This window comes from Zootermopsis nevadensis, unplaced genomic scaffold, assembly GCF_977971745.1.
Source record: "Zootermopsis nevadensis isolate Lab colony 2312 unplaced genomic scaffold, Znev_1.0 Znev_ptg000237l, whole genome shotgun sequence".
Lineage (NCBI taxonomy): Eukaryota > Metazoa > Arthropoda > Insecta > Blattodea > Termopsidae > Zootermopsis > Zootermopsis nevadensis.
The window spans coordinates 10,001-25,000 of NW_028259365.1; the positions used below are offsets into that span (position 1 = coordinate 10,001).

General features: G+C 54.7%; 2 non-coding genes and 1 pseudogene across 2 annotated transcripts; all 3 read right to left on the reverse strand.

Annotated features, from left to right (window-relative positions):
• LOC147870610 (large subunit ribosomal RNA) overlaps window positions 1-4,699 on the reverse strand; it is an 8,244-nt pseudogene extending 3,545 nt beyond the window's left edge.
• A 514-nt stretch (window positions 4,700-5,213) lies between these two features.
• Window positions 5,214-5,369, reverse strand: LOC147870611 (5.8S ribosomal RNA). Its single transcript, XR_015533284.1, has one exon. It is a non-coding gene; the product is annotated as a 5.8S ribosomal RNA (ribosomal RNA).
• An 824-nt stretch (window positions 5,370-6,193) lies between these two features.
• Window positions 6,194-8,111, reverse strand: LOC147870612 (small subunit ribosomal RNA). The gene has a single exon (XR_015533287.1). It is a non-coding gene; the product is annotated as a small subunit ribosomal RNA (ribosomal RNA).
• Between the last annotated feature and the right edge of the window lie 6,889 nt (window positions 8,112-15,000).

Here is a 15,000-nt window from a genome sequence, read left to right on the forward strand (position 1 = left end):
AGGATTGGTGATAGAGGGTCCCCCTGTTTGACACCTCTCTGGAGGGAGATCTTAATGTCGCCGCTGGGGTGTGAGATGGAGGTCTCAACCCCATGATAGGAGCTCACCACTAGGTCCACAAAGAATTTCGGAATGCCCTTCCTGGCAAGGGCCGGACCTAAGGCTTCATGAGGAACAGTATCAAAAGCCTTACAGACATCCAACTGGATAGCAACGCCTCCGCTGTTGGATTTCATTCTCCTCACTAGCTCCGTTAAAATCTGCATATTAGCGAAGCAACCCGCCTCCGCTACGAACCCTTTCTGTCTAGGGTTCTGCCGCACCACTGACCTCAGTCTCTGATCCATAATTCCCCAGAAGACACGACTAAGGAGGGAACTAATAGTAATCGGACGGTAGTCCGAAACCTTAGTTTTGTCTTTCCCCTCCTTGGGGATGAGCGTGGTGCGGTTCTGGCTCCAAGCTGTTGGTAGGTAGCCAGTAATAAGGATCAGATTATAAAACGCACTTAGTACCTTTTGACTGGCCCACGTGGCCAGTGCGCCCCTTTTTATTCCATCAGGGCCTGGAGCGGTCGACCCCTTTATCCTGCCAACCCGTAAGCGCACCTCTTCGGGTTTCAAGGCTCCCAGGAACATATCCAAAGAAACTGGTTCCTGGGGAGCGACAGGATCAGTTAGACGTAGACAAGGCTTGGTTCCCCACAAGCTGTCATATAGGAGTTTTATTTCTCCTCGGTCTAACTCCGCTCCCGTTTGGGCAGTATGATCAGTGCCCATTCTTACATGCTTTGCAAGGAGACCAGGATTTTTATCATAGAGGTCTCTGGTCCTTGCATACATATATCTCTTTTGAGCCCTTTTCCGTGACTTGCCATTGCTGGCCTTGGGCCTTGATCGACCAGAGGCGGTACTGGGTGTGGCCTTCGATCCCAAGTACTCCAGGACAATCAAATATATCTCATTCATCGTTTCCTGTGAACGACAGAGATCGGTTGCCTGCATTATTTTCCTAATGACCTCCGCTGCATCCTTAGGGCACTCATTGGTTTCCCAAGCCAAGAGCGATGCGACGAGCCCTTCTCTCCACATTGCCTCAGCCTCAATATCATTGTGGGAGTGGATTGCAGACGAGTTATTACTCGCTCGATCCTCATTAAAATGGTCACCGCCACTCAGGCTAGCCGTGGAAGGTTGGGAAACCTCCACTGGTTCGCCTATCAAGGGGTTCGGGCCCTCTTCCCGTTCCCCTTCCTCAATCACCTGGGAGAGGTCCCCAATCTCTCCCAGGCATCCAGCGACAACAGCCGGTGGCTCATTAGCCATCCGGCACCCCCTCCTAGTAAGCATATTTGGAGGGGGTCTATTTTCGGTGGGAACCTCTGTAACAGACAAACGTGCCAATCTCATGGCGATATAACGAGGTTCCTTTCGTTTGTCACGGATTTGCTTCGCAGTTTTGGCCTCAATCAGCTTCGCCATTTTCATTGCTATAAATTTGTCTCCTTTAAGAGACTCCTCCAGTTGTAACATGGTCTCGATCTCTTCAGCAGAGAAAACGAGCCCGGCCCTGGCGGGCGGTCCAGGCCGGGATACTGGAGCTAACCTCTCGTCGTTCCTTTCGAGAGGATGGCGATGGCGCTTATGCTGACTGAGACCGCTCACAGTATCGAACGTGTCGGTACAGTGAGGGCATCGGACGACCTTGGTCTCCTTACGCCCCGTGCACTTGGACAAGTGGCACAGAGCAGCATGCTTCCTGATATATTGCTTATCGCAATCTGAACACTGGAAAACCAGTTCCATTGCTGCATGCTTCTCCTTGTGATGCAGGAGACAGTCACTCAAGCTCAATGCAAGGTATCTCCCCGTGCCACTATGGAGTCATAGTTACTCCCGCCGTTTACCCGCGCTTGCTTGAATTTCTTCACTTTGACATTCAGAGCACTGGGCAGAAATCACATTGCGTCAACACCCGCTAGGGCCCTCGCAATGCTTTGTTTTAATTAGACAGTCGGATTCCCCAAGTCCGTGCCAGTTCTGAGTCGACCGTTGAGTGGCGGCCGAAGAGTACGCCGCGAGCTAGCGCGGCCCCTCGCAGCGTGGAAGATCCGCGGGAGGCCAAGGCACGGGACCGAGCTCGGATCCGCGCGCCCGTTGCCGGGCGGCATCGCCTCGCCCAGGCCCGGCTCGTTGGCACAGGCCCGCTTCCCGACCACGCCCGACGCGCCCCGGTCCTCAGAGCCAATCCTTATCCCGAAGTTACGGATCCAATTTGCCGACTTCCCTTACCTACATTAGTCTATCGACTAGAGGCTCCTCACCTTGGAGACCTGCTGCGGATATGGGTACGAACCGGCGCGACACCTCCGCGTAGCCCTCTCCCGGATTTTCAAGGTCCGAGGGGACGACCCGGACACCGCCGCAACTGCGGTGCTCTTCGCGTTCCAAACCCTATCTCCCTGCTAGAGGATTCCAGGGAACTCGAACGCTTATGCAGAACAGAAAACTCTGCCCGGGTCTCCCGACGGCGTCTCCGGGTCCCTTTGGGTTACCCCGACGAGCTTCTCTTTCGAGGGGCCCGACGGTTCGGTTCCGCTGCCGGGTTCCGGAATAGGAACCGGATTCCCTTTCGCCCTCGACGGGCGGGGAGTCACCCCGCCGCATCGACATCGGATTTCTCCTAGGGCTTAGGATCGACTGACTCGTGTGCAACGGCTGTTCACACGAAACCCTTCTCCGCATCAGCCCTCAAGGCCCTCGCTTGAGTATTTGCTACTACCACCAAGATCTGCACCGGCGGCGGCTCCAGGCGGGCTCGCGCCCTGACCCTTCCGCGCACACCGCCGCGCCCTCCTACTCGCCGGGGCTTCAGCTTACACGCCTTTGCCTTCCGGCGGCCGGGTATAGGCACGGAGCTTTAGCGCCATCCATTTTCAGGGCTAGTTGCTTCGGCAGGTGAGTTGTTACACACTCCTTAGCGGATTCCGACTTCCATGGCCACCGTCCTGCTGTCTTAAGCAACCAACGCCTTTCATGGTCTCCCATGAGCTCCGGTTTAGGCGCCTTAACCCGGCGTTTGGTTCATCCCACAGCGCCAGTTCTGCTTACCAAAATTGGCCCACTTGGCACCATCATCCGAGTGGGAGAGAGGGGGAGAGCAAGCCCCCCCCACTCTCTCTTGTCTCGCGGCTTCGCTCAAGCAAGCCGGAGATCTCACCCATTTAAAGTTTGAGAATAGGTTGAGGTCGTTTCGGCCCCAAGGCCTCTAATCATTCGCTTTACCGGATGAGACTGGTCCCATTCCAACTCGGCGCCAGCTATCCTGAGGGAAACTTCGGAGGGAACCAGCTACTAGATGGTTCGATTAGTCTTTCGCCCCTATACCCAGCTCTGACGATCGATTTGCACGTCAGAATCGCTGCGGACCTCCATCAGGGTTTCCCCTGACTTCGTCCTGGCCGGGCATAGTTCACCATCTTTCGGGTCCCAACGTGTGCGCTCCGGGTGCGCCTGCGGCCTGGGCCGAGGCGCCCCGGGAGTGCTTGCCGGCCGCACCCCGTGAGAGGCACGACCGGCCGTCCTCCCTTAGAGGCGGCCCGGCGTACCGGGCGCGCCCCACGCTTTCACTGCGCCTCTGGGTTTAGTATGAGTCCCAGTGACTCGCGCACATGTTAGACTCCTTGGTCCGTGTTTCAAGACGGGTCGGGAGAGCACCCGAAGCTGAAGCGCCGGAGACGGGAGCGGCCAAAAGCTGTCCGAGGGCTCCGGGGGCCAGCAGCCTGCCGGGGGCCGGGGACGTGGCGAGAGCCACGGCACCGCGGCCTCGGCCGGAGAGCTTGCCCCGGCGGACCGGACGCTCGCGTCCCGCCCTTACCTCCCTCGCGGGCGGAGGGCGGGGGCAGCGGGCCAGCTACCACGAAAAAACAGACCGTCGGAGGGCGGCCAGGCTATGTACCGGGGTCCGGGGCGGCCCTTGTCCCGCGCCTCGGCGGAAGCCACCCCGGTCTCTGTCCCGGGCCTTAGGCCGCAATGGTCCGCGAGGGACCTGCTCCTCCAACGGGTCCCGACGTCCTACTAGGGGCAGGAAATGCACCCCGCCGCGGCCGCGGCTTTAGACCCCGAGCGGCCGGTGGGCCCGACTCGCACCGGCGCGCGCCTCGCGGCGCGACCGGCGGCCGGGAACATCCGGGAGCACCCGCCCGGGGGCCGGCACTGCGCGGACGGGGCTGAATCTCCCCAATCGGTCTTCCGGGTCTCTCCCGTTTACCCCTGAACGGTTTCACGTACTATTGAACTCTCTCTTCAAAGTTCTTTTCAACTTTCCCTCACGGTACTTGTTCGCTATCGGTCTCGTGGTCATATTTAGCCTTAGATGGAGTTTACCACCCTCTTAGTGCTCCACTCTCAAGGAACACGACTCTGAGGAGAGTCCCCACCCGGGAGCGGCCGCGGTCCTACGGGCCTGGCACCCTCTGCGGGCGATGGCCCCATTCAAGGGAGACTTGGACTCGCTGGACCGCGCCCCGGGAGAGTGGGACCTCCCACACACGACATCTCCCTGCACGTCTCCGCGCGGGATTCCGTGCTGGGCTCTTCCCTGTTCGCTCGCAGCTACTGGGGGAATCCTTGTTAGTTTCTTTTCCTCCGCCTAGTAATATGCTTAAATTCAGCGGGTAGTCTCGCCTGATCTGAGGTCGGAAAGATGGTTTTTTGTACCGACGGGCCGATGTGAGCGGTCGGAAGCTTAGCCTCTCTCATTGAACTGATTTCTTTTTGTTTTTGTTTTTTGTTTTTTTGTGGTCATTATTTATTGTGGTCATATCTTTCGCTCCCGCCCGGCAAGTGTGTGTCTCTCTCTGTCTCGGGAGTTTGCCTGTCTCCCATCACATCAAGCCGGGCGTCAGTTCTTCTCAGACGCGATCGGGGAAGGATGGGCCCCGTCGCCGAGGAGAGGAGGGCGAGCTAAGTCTATCCGCTCGCTCCACCGAACCCTGTGAAGCCTTCAAGGGCGACTGACTCCCCTTAACCTCCTCGCAGTCGCCGACGCCGCCACCGATTGCTCGGAGCGACGCCGGCGGTGCGAGGTGCAGGCTCGTCAGACCCCCCAGCGTAGGGCCGCTCGCGTGCCTTTATTTCTTTCTTTCTCTTTCTTTCTTTCTTTCTTTCCCTTATTATCTTAAAGACCGCGCGGGCCCACGGGTTTCATGTAGCCGACCCTCAGCCAGGCGTGGTCCGGGATTGGAAATCCAAGGACCGCAATGTGCGTTCGAAACGTCGATGTTCATGTGTCCTGCAGTTCACATGTCGACGCGCAATTAGCTGCGTTCTTCATCGACCCACGAGCCGAGTGATCCACCGCTCAGGGTTGTTTTTCTCTAGATTCGAGCAGAGCTTCGGGTAGGATGCTACTGCTAGTCCCGTAGGACAGGTAGTTGTTATTTTTCGAGGGGGAGCTGCCCCCAGAACAGCGGCACGGTCAGACCGCGCTCCCCTCTCGTTCAAGCGCCGCCGAAACGGCCTTGCGTGGGCAGATAAAGTGGCTTTAAGCCCAGTGCTCGCGGTCGCGCGGGTTGTCCTTGGATCCCTGAGGATCCTCGGAGCCCGCGTGCCGCCGGCACCCACTCACCATCTTTCGCTCCTACTTCCCACCTCGAGGCGGGACGGTCTTGCCGTCCCCCTCCGGGGGATTACTTCGCCGACCTGGACACCTCAGGCCGACGACGTTATCTCCGAGATCCGGCCGCTGCCAGGAAGAGCCGGTCCAATCACAGGCGAGATTACGCCTTCCGCAGAGCCCCGTTCATCTGGTTCATTCTTAATGCCTTCCTTTTATTAATTTTTGATGCGTCTTCCCCTCATTCGGGGGGAGACGGTGCGACTTTCGCCGACCGGTCCCCCCTCAGGTTGACGTCATCTATTTTTCAGTCATCAGTAGTGGTCACATATTATGATGCGTCTTCCCCCTCATGCGGGGGGAGTCGGTGCGACTTTCGCCGACCGGTCCCCCCTCAGGTTGACGTCATCTATTTTTCAGTCATCAGTAGAGGTTGTATTATCATGAATGACCAGACACGGGTACTTCCACGAGAAGGCGGTCCACTCGCAAGCGAGATTACGCACTCCCCCAGAGCCAGCAACCGTCCTCGGTTTCTTAATGCCTTCCTTCTCTGTTCGGTCACTCTCGGTGCCGTTAATGATCCTTCCGCAGGTTCACCTACGGAAACCTTGTTACGACTTTTACTTCCTCTAAATGATCAAGTTCGGGCATCTTCCCGGTGGAATCGAAGGGCCGAAACCCCGCGCCCACCGGTCCGAAGACCTCACTAAATCATTCAATCGGTAGTAGCGACGGGCGGTGTGTACAAAGGGCAGGGACGTAATCAACGCGAGCTTATGACTCGCGCTTACTGGGAATTCCTCGTTCATGGGGAACAATTGCAAGCCCCAATCCCTAGCACGAAGGAGGTTCAGCGGGTTACCCGGACCTTTCGGCCAGGGAGGACACGCTGATTCCTTCAGTGTAGCGCGCGTGCGGCCCAGAACATCTAAGGGCATCACAGACCTGTTATTGCTCAATCTCGTGCGGCTAGAAGCCGCCTGTCCCTCTAAGAAGATTAGGAGTCGCCGGTAGCACAGAGGATACCGGATGCGACTATTTAGCAGGCTAGAGTCTCGTTCGTTATCGGAATTAACCAGACAAATCGCTCCACCAACTAAGAACGGCCATGCACCACCACCCACCGAATCAAGAAAGAGCTCTCAATCTGTCAATCCTCCCGGTGTCTGGGCCTGGTGAGGTTTCCCGTGTTGAGTCAAATTAAGCCGCAGGCTCCACTCCTGGTGGTGCCCTTCCGTCAATTCCTTTAAGTTTCAGCTTTGCAACCATACTTCCCCCGGAACCCAAAAGCTTTGGTTTCCCGGAAGCCGCCCGCCGAGTCATCGGAGGAACTTCGGCGGATTGCTGGCTGGCATCGTTTATGGTTAGAACTAGGGCGGTATCTGATCGCCTTCGAACCTCTAACTTTCGTTCTTGATCAGAGAAAACATTCTTGGCAAATGCTTTCGCTTCTGTCCGTCTTGCGACGATCCAAGAATTTCACCTCTAACGTCGCAATACGAATGCCCCCGTCTGTCCCTTTTGATCATTACCTCGGGGCTTCCGAAAACCAACAAAATAGAACCGAGGTCCTATTCCATTATTCCATGCACTCGGTATTCAGGCGGCTGCTGCCTGCTTTAAGCACTCTAATTTGTTCAAAGTAAAAGTGCCGGCCCATCGTGACACTCGGTCAAGAGCACCGCGACGGGATTGTGTAGGCCCTCCCCGAGACGACCCGAGGCGTGGGAGCGTCGCCGCCCCCATCGCCCGCGGGCGCCGGCTCGGGCCACCGGCAGGACGTCCGCACGTGCGTGCCAGTTAGACACCGACGGGCGGTGAACCGGCAGCGTGGGACACAAGTCCGACTACGAGCTTTTTAACCGCAACAGCTTTAATATACGCTATTGGAGCTGGAATTACCGCGGCTGCTGGCACCAGACTTGCCCTCCAATGGATACTCGTTAAAGTCTTTAGAGTGTACTCATTCCGATTACGGGGCCTCGGATGAGTCCCGTATCGTTATTTTTCGTCACTACCTCCCCGTGCCGGGAGTGGGTAATTTGCGCGCCTGCTGCCTTCCTTGGATGTGGTAGCCGTTTCTCAGGCTCCCTCTCCGGAATCGAACCCTGATTCCCCGTTACCCGTTACAACCATGGTAGGCGCAGAGCCTACCATCGACAGTTGATAAGGCAGACATTTGAAAGATGCGTCGCCGGTTCGTAGACCGTGCGATCCGCCTCCATTTATTCAGAGTCACCAAGGCAAACGGCCGCGTGAGCGACCGATTGGTTTTGATCTAATAAAAGCGTCCCGACCGTCTCCGGTCGGGACTCGGTTGCATGTATTAGCTCTAGAATTACCACAGTTATCCAAGTAACTGTCCACCATCTAAGGAACCATAACTGATTTAATGAGCCATTCGCGGTTTCACCTTAATTTGGCTTGCACTGAGACATGCATGGCTTAATCTTTGAGACAAGCATATGACTACTGGCAGGATCAACCAGGGAACCGAAGACTCACTTGGAGCTCGTTCCTCCCCCTCCACGCGGTCCCGGATGGGTCCGGCGAGGGGGTCCAGTTCATACTTCAACGCTCGCACTCCGTGCGCCCCTGCGAGCAGGGGCCACTTCGTGCCGTTAGGGGGACGCCACGTGAGCGCCCCCAGAACCGTGGTGCCATTAGGGCACCCTTCCCTCTCTTCACTCGACATGCATAAGCGCCGAAGCGCCGTTTGGCATCGCGAGTCTAGCACGCGCCCGGACTACGAGTGAGTCGGTTGCAGTGTGTCCACGATACGCCGCCTATAGACCGTGTCCGGGGGACAGAGGGCCGCGGCATCGCGGTGGCGAAGGGTTTGCCGGGAAGGGGAACGAAGCCGGCCTTTTTCGTAAAATCGTTCCCCTGTTGCTTGCCGGGAAGGTGGACGAACCCGGTCTCTCTCGTAAAATCGTCCACCTGCTGCTTGCCGGGAAGGGGAACAAAGCCGGTCTTTTTCGTAAAATCGTTCCCCTGTTGCTTGCCGGGAAGGTGGACGAACCCGGTCTTTATCGTCAAATCGTCCACCTGCTGGTTGCCGGGAAGGGGAACGAAGCCGGCCTTTTTCGTAAAATCGTTCCCCTGTTGCTTGCCGGGAAGGAGGACGAACCCGGTCTTTATCGTCAAATCGTCCTCCTGTTGCTTGCCGGAAAGGGGAACGAAGCCGGCCTTTTTCGTAAAATCGTTCCCCTGTTGCTTGCCGGGAAGGACGGACCCGGGCTTTTCTTCCGTCAGTTGTGTCCTCCTGATGTATCCAGACACCACCCAAGGCTCAGGAATCGTCTTATGCGGAAAAAGGGCCAATTTATCAGCGACGCATCCGTTAGTTCAACTAGAGGAAGTGTGAAATTTTCCTACAAAATAAGGTGCCAGCGCGGCGTTTTCAGGGGAGACTCGTAACGTCTGAGCCTCAGAGAGCGCGACCCGGCCGAATGCGAGCGGCAGGTCCCCTAAAATCGGCCTACCTAACACGCACGGATGGGACTTTGAAATCTGAAGACGTGGAGGGCACGAACGGGAATATATATGCGGCAGAAGCCAGAGACACCGCCGGCAGCCTCACCGTGACCGCACGAGAAGTCGTCACTTGCGCCAATCTTGCACTCGAGTGCCGAGTCACCTACGAGCAGACCCCTGCTTCTGCCTGTCCATTGAGGGCAGCCGAGCACGCGATTCCCCAGGAGACGGACTTCTGTACACTTGTGCCCCTCTTGCCCTAAACGGGGTTCGAGCAGCGCGGGGAGAGGAATTCAGTCCCCGGCGGATGCGCGCTCGTTCTAAGTGCAGCTTCCGAGAGGCCGCCCGTGAAGGCCATCACTTGTGCCACTCTTGCACTCGGAATCGAGTGCCGACTCGAACCGGAGCCTCCGCCGGCCACTGCGTGGGTTGACGGGCGCCGACCCCGATGAAGACGGCGATCGGTGCACATGTGCCCCCCATGCCCTAAACGGGGTTCGAGCAGCGCGGGGAGAGGAATTCAGTCCCCGGCGGATGCGCGCTCGTTCTAAGTGCAGCTTCCCAGAGGCCGCCCGTTAAGGCCTTCACATGTGCCACTCTTGCACTCGTAGATGAGTGCCGACTCGAGCCCGAGTCTCCGCCGGACACCGCGCGTGATGACGTGCGCCAACCCCGATGGACACGGCGGTCGGTGCACTTGTGCTCCACTTGCCCTAAACGGTTGCAAGTAGAGCGGGCCGAGGCCAGCAGTCCCCCGGCGGATGCGCGCTGGTTCTAAGTGCAGCTTCCCAGAGGCCGCCCGTGAAGGCCGTCACGTGTGCCGCTCTTGCACTCGGAATCGAGTGCCGACTCGAACCGGAGCCTCCGCCGGCCACTGCGTGGGTTGACGGGCGCCGTCCCCGATGAAGACGGCGATCGGTGCACATGTGCCCCTCTTGCCCTAAACGGGGTTCGAGCAGCGCGGGGAGAGGTCTTCAGTCTCCCGCGGATGCACGCTGGTACTAAGGGCCGGCTCACAGAAGCCACCTGTAAAGGCCGTCACATGTGCCACTCTTGCACTCGTAGTCGAGGGCCGACTCGAGCCCGAGCCTCCGCCGGACACCGCGCGTGTTGACGTGCGCCAACCCCGATGGACACGGCGGTCGGTGCATTTGTGCCCCACTTGCACTAAACGGTTGCAAGTACACCGGGCCGAGGAAAGCATTCCCCCGCGGTTGTCCGCTGGTACTAAGTGCAGCTTCCCAGAGGCCGCCCGTGAAGGCCGTCACGTGTGCCACTCTTGCACTCGGAATCGAGTGCCGACTCGAACCGGAGCCTCCGCCGGCCACTGCGCGGGTTGACGGGCGCCGACCCCGTTGAAGACGGCGATCGGTGCACATGTGCCACTCTTGCCCTAAACGGGGATCGAGCGGCGCGGGACGAGGCCTGCAGTCCCCCGCGTTGCCCGGTGGTACTGAGGGCAATCTCCCAGAGGCCGCCCGTGAAGGCCGTTACTTGTGTCACTCTTGCACTCAGTGCCCTGTGCCGACTCGAACCCGAGACTCGGCCGGTCTTCGCAGGCAACAGCGCGGGTTGACCACAAATTACACGGCGGTCGATACACTTGTGCCCCTCTTGCCCTAAACGGTCGCAAGTAGCGCGGGCCGAGGCCTGCAGTCCCTCGCTGTTGTCCGCTGGTACTAGGGGCAGCTTCCCAGAGGCCGCCCGTGAAGACCATCACTTGTGCCACTCTTGCACTCAGGCTCGAGTGCCGACTCGAACCCGAGACTCGACCAGTCTTCGCCGGCCACTGAGCGGGGTGACGGGCGCCGACCCCAAAGGACACGGCGGTCGGTGCACTTGTGCCACTCTTGCCCTAAACGGGGATCGAGCGGCGCGGGTCGAGGCCTGCAGTCCCCCGCGTTGCCCGGTGGTACTGAGGGCAATCTCCCAGAGGCCGCCCGTGAACGCCGTTACTTGTGTCACTCTTGCACTCAGTGTCCTGTGCCGACTCGAACCCGAGACTCGGCCGGTCTTCGCCGGCCACTGAGCGGGGTGACGGGCGCCGACCCCAAAGGACACGGCGGTCGGTGCACTTGTGCCACTCTTGCCCTAAACTGCCTCAGCCAACGCGGGGCGGAAGCGCGAATGGCCTGCCGGCGACAGGGTCCCCGGCGGCCGGTAGTCCAATCTCAGACTTCCCCCTGCTCGAGGAGAGCCTCGCTCGCCAAGCTCATATACTATAGTCTGGACCCCCCTTATCTCAGCATTCGTCAGTCACGGAAGAGGCAGAGCCGCGGACACCGGCGGATGGCCCCTCGGCTGCCGCCAGAAATTTTAATTAAGTTTTTCTCTTCCTTAATCATTTCCGATCATACTAAATTTTGTATATGTTAGAATACATACACATACTTACTTATATAACCGCTTTATTTAATATTTTTCTGCACTTTAGAAATTTTCGGACTTAGCCGCTGAAGCGACTCAACTAACACGCACGGTCGGACATAGCCGCAGAACTGGTTTCATGTACCACGCACCACGGGACATAGCCGCAGAATTCGTACCGTCCAAGTAAGGCCCAGCTAACACAGCGGAAATTTATTTTTAGTCAATTAACGGCATTACTATGCACAGCAAGGCCAACTTTCTTCAATTATGAATATTTTTCTGCATTTTGGAAATTTTCGGACTTAGCCGCTGAAGCGACTCAACTAACACGCACGGTCGGACATAGCCGCAGAACTGGTTTCAAGTACCACGCACCACGGGACATAGCCGCAGAATTCGTACCGTCCAATTAAGGCCCACCTAACACAGCGGAAATTTATTTTTAGTCAATTAACGGCATTACTATGCACAGCAAGGCCAACTTTCTTCAATTATGAATATTTTTCTGCATTTTGGAAATTTTCGGACTTAGCCGCTGAAGCGACTCAACTAACACGCACGGTCGGACATAGCCGCAGAACTGGTTTCAAGTACCACGCACCACGGGACATAGCCGCAGAATTCGTACCCAAGTAAGGCCCACCTAACACAGCGGAAATTTATTTTTAGTCAATTAACGGCATTACTATGCACAGCAAGGCCAACTTTCTTCAATTATGAATATTTTTCTGCATTTTGGAAATTTTCGGACTTAGCCGCTGAAGCGACTCAACTAACACGCACGGTCGGACATAGCCGCAGAACTGATTTCAAGTACCACGCACCACGGGACATAGCCGCAGAATTCGTACCGTCCAAGTAAGGCCCACCTAACACAGCGGAAATTTATTTTTAATCTATTAACGATATTATTAAGCACAGCAAGGCCAATTTTCTTCAATTATGTATATTTTTCTGCATTTTGGAAATTTTCGGACTTAGCCGCTGAAGCGACTCAAGTAACACGCACGGTGGGACATAGCCGCAGAACTGATTTCAAGTACCACGCACCACGGGACATAGCCGCAGAATTCGTACCGTCCAAGTAAGGCCCAGCTAACACAGCGGAAATTTATTTTTAATCTATTAACGATATTATTAAGCACAGCAAGCCCAATTTTCTTCAATTATGTGTATTTTTCTGCATTTTGGAAATTTTTTGGACTTAGCCGCTGAAGCGACTCAACTAACACGCACGGTGGGACATAGCCGCAGAACTGATTTCAAGTACCACGCACCACGGGACATAGCCGCAGAATTCGTACCGTCCAAGTAAGGCCCAGCTAACACAGCGGAAATTTATTTTTAATCTATTAACGATATTATTAAGCACAGCAAGCCCAATTTTCTTCAATTATGTGTATTTTTCTGCATTTTGGAAATTTTTTGGACTTAGCCGCTGAAGCGACTCAACTAACACGCACGGTCGGACATAGCCGCAGAACTGGTTTCAAGTACCACGCACCACGGGACAGCCGCAGAATTCGTACCGTCCAAGTAAGGCCCAGCTAACACAGCGGAAATTTATTTTTAATCTATTAACGATATTATTAAGCACAGCAAGCCCAATTTTCTTCAATTATGTGTATTTTTCTGCATTTTGGAAATTTTTTGGACTTAGCCGCTGAAGCGACTCAACTAACACGCACGGTCGGACATAGCCGCAGAACTGGTTTCAAGTACCACGCACCACGGGACATAGCCGCAGAATTCGTACCGTCCAAGTAAGGCCCACCTAACACAGCGGAAATTTATTTTTAGTCAATTAACGGCATTACTATGCACAGCAAGGCCAACTTTCTTCAATTATGAATATTTTTCTGCATTTTGGAAATTTTCGGACTTAGCCGCTGAAGCGACTCAACTAACACGCACGGTCGGACATAGCCGCAGAACTGGTTTCAAGTACCACGCACCACGGGACATAGCCGCAGAATTCGTACCGTCCAAGTAAGGCCCACCTAACACAGCGGAAATTTATTTTTAGTCAATTAACGGCATTACTATGCACAGCAAGGCCAATTTTCTTCAATTATGAATATTTTTCTGCATTTTGGAAATTTTCGGACTTAGCCGCTGAAGCGACTCAACTAACACGCACGGTCGGACATAGCCGCAGAACTGATTTCAAGTACCACGCACCACGGGACATAGCCGCAGAATTCGTACCGTCCAAGTAAGGCCCAGCTAACACAGCGGAAATTTATTTTTAATCTATTAACGATATTATTAAGCACAGCAAGCCCAATTTTCTTCAATTATGTGTATTTTTCTGCATTTTGGAAATTTTTTGGACTTAGCCGCTGAAGCGACTCAACTAACACGCACGGTCGGACATAGCCGCAGAACTGGTTTCAAGTACCACGCACCACGGGACATAGCCGCAGAATTCGTACCGTCCAAGTAAGGCCCAGCTAACACAGCGGAAATTTATTTTTAATCTATTAACGATATTATTAAGCACAGCAAGCCCAATTTTCTTCAATTATGTGTATTTTTCTGCATTTTGGAAATTTTTTGGACTTAGCCGCTGAAGCGACTCAACTAACACGCACGGTCGGACATAGCCGCAGAACTGGTTTCAAGTACCACGCACCACGGGACATAGCCGCAGAATTCGTACCGTCCAAGTAAGGCCCACCTAACACAGCGGAAATTTATTTTTAATCTATTAACGATATTATTAAGCACAGCAAGGCCAACTTTCTTCAATTATGTGTATTTTTCTGCATTTTGGAAATTTTCGGACTTAGCCGCTGAAGCGACTCAACTAACACGCACGGTCGGACATAGCCGCAGAACTGATTTCAAGTTCCAAGCACCACGGGACATAGCCGCAGAGCCATGACTTTTGAGTTAAATTTCGGAAATTTATTTTTAGACAATTAACGGCATTATTGTGCACAGCAAGCCCATTTTTTTTCAATTAAGAATATTTTACTGCATTTTGGAATATTTCGGACTTAGCCGCTGAAGTTATATTCGTTCTATTTCTTATTCTTAGGAAGGCGCTATCACGGCACGGTCTCGTGCTTCGAAGCAGCCCCGTAACTATACTCGCCGTCTGAATTGGCCTCAGGAAGCGACCGTCCCAATACAACCCATCAAACACAGGCGTAGTCTCTTACATGACTTACTTTTAATGCGTTAACGGCTATACGATGATTTCTTTCGAGACGGGGCACCGCAAGCCCAATTTTAATGATTTACAAATACTTAACCATATTATTATTTTTATTATTTGTTATTGACTGCAAATGATTTTATCCCCGGTGGCAGTGACCTACAATAAGGTACAAGAACATAAGACACAACAAAACAATGCGATACATCAACACAGTGAGACAGAAAAAGAATAATTAGAGGGCACAACAAAAAGAATAAGACACAACAGAACCATAAAAGAAAAACATAGGACGCAACCAAAACAACACATCCCACTCACTCACTCAAAATCAAACAACTCATAAGAATACAAAACCATCTACTTCACTA